Here is a 9,567-nt window from a genome sequence, read left to right on the forward strand (position 1 = left end):
TAGGCAGGGGAGCCACATGGCTATGATGGAGAGGTGGCAAGAAAAGAATTGATGTCTATCCAGAAGATGATGCATGTTGATATGCCAGCACCAGGTCAACATGTCGCCACTCTCCTTTACACACCATGAAGGCCATTTGTCCCTGTTTAAATATGAAATTTCCCACAGGCTTAATTAGGTGTTAAAGCCTTGGTCTCCAGTTGGTGGCACTGTTCCGGGAGATGCCAGTCCTAGCTTAGAATGTGTCCTTGGGACTTTTATAGCCCGGCCCTGAGCCTGGCTCTCTGTTTCCTGGCTACCGTGGGGTAGGTAGCTTCCCCTCTTGACACATTTCAGCCATGATGTTCTACTTGACCACCCAGAAACAACACAACCACCCAACCATGACCCACGGCCCCTGATCCATGAACTACATAAATCCCTCTCTTTGCTCAGGTATTTGTCCCTGTGATGAAAATATCAACACACTACCATTCTCCCTTGGATCTAAGTAGTTAGGAAGTGTTTCACTATCGACTATATGGACCCCTGAATAGAATATGTATTAGGTATCTTGGCACTAAAAAGTAGGTAATGGGGACTCTGTCACCCACCCATGGTGGCTTTGGGTGGCCTAGCCAGAGCAATACTGGAGACCTTGCCCTGTTGGGCAGATAGAGAGCCAGCAGGATGAACAGCTCAGCTACCACGCAGGCCCAGAGTCAGGACTCTGAATTGGCCCACCTAGCCCAAAAATCTATTCTTGAATGGTTGGGACTCATGAAAGGGTCAATCCTGCTGTTCCAAAACTGCAAGATCTCCATGACGCAGGGTGACACCAGGGAGAATCCAATATTGATGGTGCACAGAAGTCAAAGATCTCAAACCAGACCCATTGCAACAAACATTTGCATGTGAAGATGTGTGGACAGAGGAGTGGGACACTCTATGACACACTACAGCTTCCATGATGAGATGTTTTCTATGCTGTGTGTGTGTGTGTGTGTGTGTGTGTGTGTGTGTGTGTGTATGTGTTTTATTTTGGGGGGGGTGAGGTTGAAAGGGTGAAGGACAGATATAAGAGGATAGGGAGATGAGTGGGACTGGGTGCATGATATACAGCTCACAAAGAATCAAGAAAAAATAAAACAAACAAACAAACAAAAAAGACCTGAAAAAAAAACCAACCAAACCAAAAAACAAAAACCAAAAAACAAAAAACAAAAAACAAAAAACAAAAAACAAAAAACAAAAACCCACCAACCTGTGCACTGATGACTTGGCTGTAGCAATTCAAAGCTGCTTGCATCCCTGAGAGGGAGAAATCTGAGAGTGAACCAATTAAAACAGGGGAAATAAATGTTTTGAACTCCAGCCTAGGAAGTGTTCAACATCACTCAGACATCATAGTATTCTTTAGAATTTGGTCTCTACTACTTGCTCAAACCAAGACAGTAGGATAATTATACTTCAAGTTCGGAAAGAGTTCCAGAGCACTTGCACACATATGAACCATCACGTCATTTGACCGTTGCAATTCATTTCAAATCCCTGTGCTATAGCTTCTCCACTGGGAAGATAGAAGCAGCATTAACATCTGCCTTATAAAGTAAGAATAAAAAGAATTACTGGAAGGAATTAAATAAGATACACGACCTATAGCTAAGTGATTAATAAATATCAGTTTTGCTGGTTATTAATTCTTCTCTAGACCCTTTGACCTCCGACAGACGTACAGGAAGCATCCTGACTCTGCAGAACAATATTCATTGTCATCTTTGACAGGAGGCATAGACTGATGGTTCTCATTATATAAGCAAGCTAACCTCCATGTGGTTCTTCTGGACTTCCATGAACCAGAGCACTGTTCCTGCCTGGCCCGGGGATTCAGGGCAGAGAATGCACACTCTTCTTTGTAAATCTTGTTATTTTTGCCCTCTGGAGGAAGCAGACTGGCAAAGTGCCTCCAGCCTGTGACTTCTCACATTCAAACGACATGGAGGTGAGAAGATACATGAAGCCCAGGGGTCCTGAGAAAATCAGAGGGATAAATCTCAGCTGATGCCTCTGAGAGACAGAGAGACAGCCAGGGGCCGTTGAATAGACTCTTTCAGACTCCTCCTGTGGCTCCATCAAAGCAGAGCCTCACTGGGAGTCTGACCTGAGCTCACCTCATAAATGGGTCTCTGATGTCATAAAAAGGAACCCCCATCTTGATTTCACCTCTAATAACTGACCTATCATGAATGAATACTCTAAGAATGTTCTAGCATCTAGTAAATAAATAGTCTATACAGATCTCATCTTACATTAAATCAAATTAACAACCATTTACGCAGCAGGGCCCATGAAAAGCCTCAATATTTCCTGATTTGGATAAATTTTCAGGCAGCTGTGTTGGGTCTCTGAGATACCGATTAATCTCCTGTAGTGTAAGTGGGCATGATATACCAAGAATATCTCATAAAGTTGAATGACTTTGGACTTAGGGGTGCGTCAAGTTCAAACCAGAAATCCAAACTAGAACATGTTTCTCTGAGATAGAAACCTAGCATCAGGAAGTGTTTCTCCAAACGCAAGATAATCGAGGGTTTCAGACATCCCACTCCAGGTATCTAACCAAAATAAATGTAGAAGAACTTTGCTTTGGGATAGATAACGTAAGGAAATCCAGGACCACAAGGGAGTGTAAATGTCACCTGCTTGCACGTGTGTCCTGGAATGGACTCTTCCTGAAGGAAATATGCCTTTTGTCTGAAATGAACTCATCTGTAGACAGTAACATAGCTCATGAAAATTACTATGACTGGTCAGGCATCTGATTAACACAGAAGACAAGAGGAGATGACGTAGTAGTTCCCTATGGCATCATCCTTTCTGCCTACTTTGGGATAAACGTTTGGGTGTTTCACAGGCACGTTGTTTAGGGAAATCTGAGGACTTATGGTGCACATTTGTTTTAGTCAAAATTTACCTTTTCTTAATGGCAATGCATCCAACTTCCCTTTGTTTGCTGGCCCAAAAGAAATGCCACCCAAGGTAGCAGGCAGGGAGACAGAGAGATGAGCTTGTCCATTCACAGCATAAAAGTCTGGCAGGAAAAGCAGGCTAGGCAACTGTCCGTACTGTGCAGAGACGATGCTGAACCACATTGCTTTCTTTAATTCTTGAAAAATGTTCTCAAAGGAGTCGAGCACACGAGGTAAACTGCTGCTAGCTAAGTACAAAGTCCACACTCAGGGCAGCTGCAAGTGTCATTGAGTTATATCAGTACTGGAATTCCTGTTCCTACAAGGACCCCATGTGGCCTCCAATTCTCTTCCTCAGTGCCCCCACCCCAGCGCCCACTTAAAAATGCTGCCTATTCATTGTGAGGCTCTCACCCAAAGAAAATAGGCAGAAGTGAAGGGGTGGAGTGGGGGATACAGGGGCCCACAGGGGAGCAAGAGGGGGGCCCTCCCACAGAATCCATGGGTACTTAAGAGCGAGCTCGCTGGAGGACTTTTTTTATTTTTTAAATCAACATTAGGTCTGAGACTTCATCTCTATTCACTGGACTGTGCAACATTAGTTGACAACTTAGAGACTTTTTTTTAAAAACTGTTTCTCTGAAAATATAAAGTGACTGTGGGCTATAGGACTATAAACCAGGGTAGTTAACGAAGTGGGCTTTTTTGGTAGTATGAGAACCTGGCTGGCTAGGGAGGATGTTTTGTTACCTCTGATGCAGTCTGTGAAGCTGAATAACCTTATTTTGATCGCCGCTTCACACAATGTGAGCTTTCAACCCACGACAAGCCATAGCGAAGAGTTGGGGGCCATTTCATCTTTTATTCATTCTCTAAGCCCCTCCTCTCCCCTCCCCGATTCCTTGGTTTCCTCCATCTGGTTTTGAATAGCTAGCGTGTGCCCACAATATGTACGCACTAGAGTTATTATGTCCCTGTTACCAAAAGCACCTGGCAGTCTCCCTAGTGTCCCCTGGAGATGGGCTTAACTCTGACTGAAAAGCATCCACTTGTATCTTTATTTTTTTTCTTTCCTGATAACTTTAACAAGAACAGTCTGGTATTAGAGATGTCTAACAAGTGATTTTAATAAGACGTTTTCAAGTGGAAAGAAAACAGAGCCTCTAGCGATTTGCTGGGTTTCACGCTGGCTTCCTCCTCCTCCCTGTTTGTCCTTTCCCTGGGTTTATAGCATCAGCAGGTGAAGTGGTCCTGCTCTATGGACCAGTGCAGGTGGGATCTTTAATTGATTCTAAAGTGAGGCCTGGAAATAGACTTTATGGTCTAGTAATCACCTATGCCAGCTAAAGGGGATGGGGAGGGGAAATCAGCTATTCGATACAGAAAAGTGTAACAACAGGCAGGTGCTCTGTGTGACTTAAAACCATCCTTCTCAAGACGCAGTTAGAGAACCCTGTCAATTTCTCCTTCTAGATAGAAAAGGGCCTAACTGTAGTATTTTGTCTGAAGGAAAGCAAAACCCAGTAAAGTCACTGAAGCAAGAGTCATGAGCTCCTGAGGGACAGAAGCTCCAGGTGACCTAAAACGGATGCAGAACTGTATTGGTTAGGAGATACCATCTGGGCCACATGCAAAGGACTCCACCTGCTGACATGATGCAGGTGTGGAATGTTGGTTCCCACCCGGAGGATGCTGGGAACCTGTGGGTACCTCATTCTCATGGTCAGACCAGACTCCTCCCTAAATACCATGAGCCATGACTCCATAAGAAATCCTTCAGATATATCTAGGAAAGAAAGCATCAGTCATGTCTAGTTTCCACGTGGATGAGTCTTACGGAACAATCTCATGTAAATGAAGACAAAGCTAGACCCAGACTGGAATAAGAGTCCAAGTTGAGAGTGTCGGAAGCCATACAAGCAAACCACAGAGTCATAGATGATCAAGGGCTGACACTTTACCCCCATGGAAGCTGAAGCGGGTGACATCCTTCAGGGCAGCTCCTGGATCACATGCTATAGGGACAAAAACATGCGTTTCTGATCTACCTCTCACTGTCCTTTCTCCTGAGATATGACTGAACTAAGAGTTTGGGTCCTTGTTAAAAGGAAGCTCAGATCTTGAGAGAGCTTCCCAGGTGATGTCTTAGTCTGTGAGTGACAGTTACACAGCTGTGGCCATCATGGTCACTCGTCGGGCTGTGCATTGACGGCTGGACATTTCTATACGTACAATCTAGCTCAATCATAAAGTTAAAAATAAGGAGTTGGTGAAAAAGCTCAGTAGCTAAGAGTATGAACTATTTTTGCAGAGGGTTGGGGTTCAGCTCCCAACTCCCACAAAGAGGTTAACAGCCATCTACAACTCAGTTCCAGCGCCCTCTTCTGGGCTTCTCAGGCACTACACACATTTGGGCACAGACATACCTGTAGGAAAACACCCATACACATAAAATATTTTTTAAAAAATAAATCTATTTTTAAGTTATAAAAGAAGCACAATGATTGACACCACGGATATATTTCTTTTAACTGACCCTCTTTTGATCAATAATTTATTATAGGAAACTGAATAGGTAAATCATAAGAATTACTGATTATACCTTGTTTTTAATGACAGTCTTTGGAGCGTTATGTATTTTCAACCAAGAAATAATTCTTTTCATTCCTGCAGGTGGAGACAAAGCTGTATCATTCAATCTTAGACCCTTTGTTAAGAAATGCCTACTTCTCGAATGGAAGTCAAGATTGTCTTTGACAAAATCCTGGTTACCACAAGGTCAGTTTAATGACATTACTTAGAAACGTAAAGAAGTGAAAAGACAGTATATTAAAATTCTTTTACTTTCTTCTTTGCTCTCTGTTAAACTCTTAGGGTGACAACCTGTGACTGCTGTTTTTAAAAGATGCTAAAGTTGGCAGTTTTCATGTGTGTGACTCTGAACAGGACAAAACCTAGACTGTGGTAGCCTAGACTGTGTTCAGGCTAAGCGAACACAGCCAGACATTCCTTCTTGTAAAACACAGTCTCCAACCAAGCCAGGGGATGCTGTACCAGCCAAGAGCCTAGAATCTGTGGCATTTTAATCTCCTGACATCTGAATATCTCTTGTCTGTTGGCCCGCTTCTTTTGTAAGCTGGGAGTGGCCATATATAGCTGTAAAACAAGTTTGACAGAGGAGCCTGACTTCTGGATTTGCTGAGAGGGCTTTCCATTACTCTGGGTGAAGCCATTTTGAAACAAACCTATACTTACAAACTTTGGGCTCAATAAAGTGTGGGCAGGGAAGCAAGCATGGGATAGTGAGGCTGGACCTAGGGTCAGCTCAATCTAGACACACTGCGTGCGGCTCATTCCAGGTAGGGGAGCTGACATCAAGAAAGTGGAAGAGACTTCCGTGCTGGTGGAGCTGCCACAGCCATCGCGGTCAACTGAGTCCATCTGCTCACGTGACTCGGGAGAGTCCTATAAGCAGGTCCCCGGCTGAAACCGCCCACGCTGAGCCTCAGGTGCAGACATAGCTTGTGGGTAGCTGCAGAACGTAAGCAGATACACTCAGCTGACCGTGGTGGTGGTAACAGCTCTGCCAGCACTGAAGTCTCTTCCACTTTCTTACTACCTCTTGACTGCTGAAATCGGCTCCCCCCTCTTCTTTCCCGTCCCCTTCTCCCCACATGGTTCAGAGTCATGACCACTCTGGACTCTCCCAGTTTTGTCTGCCGCTGGGTATGCTCCCCCACATATCCATAATAAACCTTCTCCTCCACCATATACCCAGGAGCAGTCGTGTCCTTCTCCTGTCCTTTCCTTTTCTTTTTATTTCTTGTTTTCCATCATCCACCATAGTCCGTCACTTTCTCACAGAACTGAAAACAATAGATGATCAGCCCTTGACTGGAACCTCTGAAACCATGAGCCAAGTTAGAATTAGACATCTTGAAAGTTGACCCATTCCGTTATTGCCAGGTGATGGCATTGTGGCAAACAGAGCTCATACCCTGTTGTTGCTGTGACTACAGCTGACAATATGAGCTGGGAGCCTGTGGGAACTTCTGAACACCCAGGCAAGAGCAAGCCTAAGATACTTTTAAGCCACTAGGTCACGAACATTCCCGTGGGAGCCCAGAAAACTGCGATACTGAACTGCTCTGAGCTCCCTCTACTCCAGGTCCGTGTTGCTCACTTGGAGTCCTCCCCTACCGCGGCCATGGGAGTGCAGATGGGCGCCATCTGCCCCAGCAATGGGCCCTGCCTGGTGCACAGCACCGGGAAACATGAAGATGGAAAGAGATATGATTCCTTCTGCAATAGAAACAGGCCATTTTGGTTTATGTTACACAAGTAGGAAGCCATCTGAGGATGGAGGGGCGTCTCCAGATGAATATGGGGCAGAGATCTAAGCTGGCGATCTCTCTAGAATATATCAATGGAGCCACTGGGCACCCAGACATGGATGAAACCCTCTGTCTCCTTAAACAGGTTCCTTCCGTGCTTTGTCATATAATATAGGCAGCTGTTGCCTGACCAGCAGGGTCCTCTGAAAGCTCCTTTGTGATCTGTGTTCCCCTCGCCCCCCACCCTATGGTTATTTTTGGACTTTGTAATCTTGTAACTATTTAAGCTCTGTCTCCTGAACTTTAGGCATGTTAGGTTTAAGTTTGAAGACAATGTTTGTGATGATCTGGAAGAAAAAAAAATGACTGCTCCTGATTGCAATACAGAACTTCTAACCCTAGAATGACCTAAGTGATCTCCCTCGGCTCCGCCGTGGGAAGAGCTCCTTCTCGCCCTTTGCTGCTTTTGTTTCCCAATCCCTGTACCACATATAAGTTTCGAGTTTGATCATTGCAATAAGAGTGTTTTAGGCTGGCTTCTCTAAAATAAATGGGAAATGCTGAGAGAAGTATGAACATAGCGGCTATGCTCAATCCGAACAGTCGGAGGGGGGCCTCTTGGAGACTGCACTAGAGTCCCTCCTTCCTACACACTGGCAAAGAACTTGACAGTATTCTGTCTGTGTTGCGTAAGGCTGAATGTCATGGTAGAAAGAAAAAATCAAGACAGTAGGAAATTCAGGCTACACATGCACATTGCTTTTAGTCAAATAGGTAGGAAAAGTGAAGAAGAAACAGCCAAAGGGAAGATCTGAAAATGGTGCAGTTTACCCCCCAAAAGAAAGTCATGTGACATTCCAGGCTAGTGTCACACACAAAAAAATTAATAACAGTAAGTTTAGAACAATACAAAAGAGGACTTGTGGGCAACTCAAAATTCCTCAAGAACATACCCATGACAGGCTCTCAGAGGTCTAAAAAAATTAAACTCATTTAAAATATTTTAGTTTGACAGTCTCAGGGTGCCTTGCCCGCACAAGGAAACCTTCAGAATTGTTTCCTTACGACTCACTTCCCTCTGGTTAGCAGTTGAAGAATGCAGAACTTCATCTAGACATGGTCCAGGGGCTCTGGTGCAACTCTAACCACTGGCAGGCCTCCATTAAAGTCCATGTGATGCTAACTTTAGAAGCACAGGTATGGGGCTCACAGAGGCTTGCCCTGCCAGTGTGCCACGGGGCAGCATCTGCAAGCAGCACTCACAGGGAGATGCATAGCTAGCCTGTGAGAGTGAAGCCAAGGCTTCCCGGCAGACCTCAGGCACTTAGAGACACCAGGATCATGGAAGGATGCCAACCCAAGGGGTATGCGCATGCAGAGCAAGCCCACAAAGGCTGTGCTTCCAAAACCCTTTGGAGCTCACAACTTGCCTTCCTGTAGCCAGCGTGACAGATTCGAAACAATATTCTTCAGTATTTCTTCTGTGGTGGTGTTTATACCTCTATTGGGGACCTCTGGAATGGAGACATTTAATCTGCCTTGTAGGGAAAGTTTATAACCTGCTCTACTGATTTTTTTTTTTTTACAGGGGCCAAGAGCTAAGGATTTTCTTTGTCCCCCTGAGGAGACTTTGCACTCGGACTTTTCGCAGTGTTGGAGCTGTCAGGACTCTGGATGCGTTTAGAGATGGACTGGCTTGGAGAGGAACTTTCGAGGGAGGGAGATGCTAAGGAGGTGCCATTGAGTATCTCCCTGTTTACCACATGCTGTTAATTACCACAGGTGGTGCTTGGAGACCATAGGCCTTTAAATCATACCTAGTAGAAGGAGCCAAGTGCCTCTGAAGAGAGTCTAGGGACCCTGGCTGCTTCTTCTGTTGTATGCTTCCACCATGATGTGTTATGGGATGTGACTAAATGCCCAGAGCAAGAACACTACAGAACCATTGATGGAAGCCTCTGGAAACACCAGCCAGAATAAGCCCCTCTGCCTTCCTGCAAGTTGGTTTATCTCAGGTATTTGTAACAGAGACCACAGATAAAGAGAAGAGCTACGAGCAACAGCTGGCAATTCTATCAATAAAGGATGGAATCGCTGGAGAAAATCCAACTGTGAGTTAGAGTAGCCTCATGCTACCTGGAAAGGCAAGATGACCAAGGAGCAGCAGATCCATCCTATTGGTTTATACAGAAATTCATTCCGCATCGGATGCCGAGAGCATCGGATTCAGCAGGGTGTGTACAGGGAGTTCCTCATCTAGAACAAGGAGGCCATTTAGTGAGTTG

Source organism: Mus caroli, unplaced genomic scaffold, assembly GCF_978045245.1.
Source record: "Mus caroli unplaced genomic scaffold, Mus_caroli_1 scaffold_3, whole genome shotgun sequence".
NCBI classification, from domain to species: domain Eukaryota; kingdom Metazoa; phylum Chordata; class Mammalia; order Rodentia; family Muridae; genus Mus; species Mus caroli.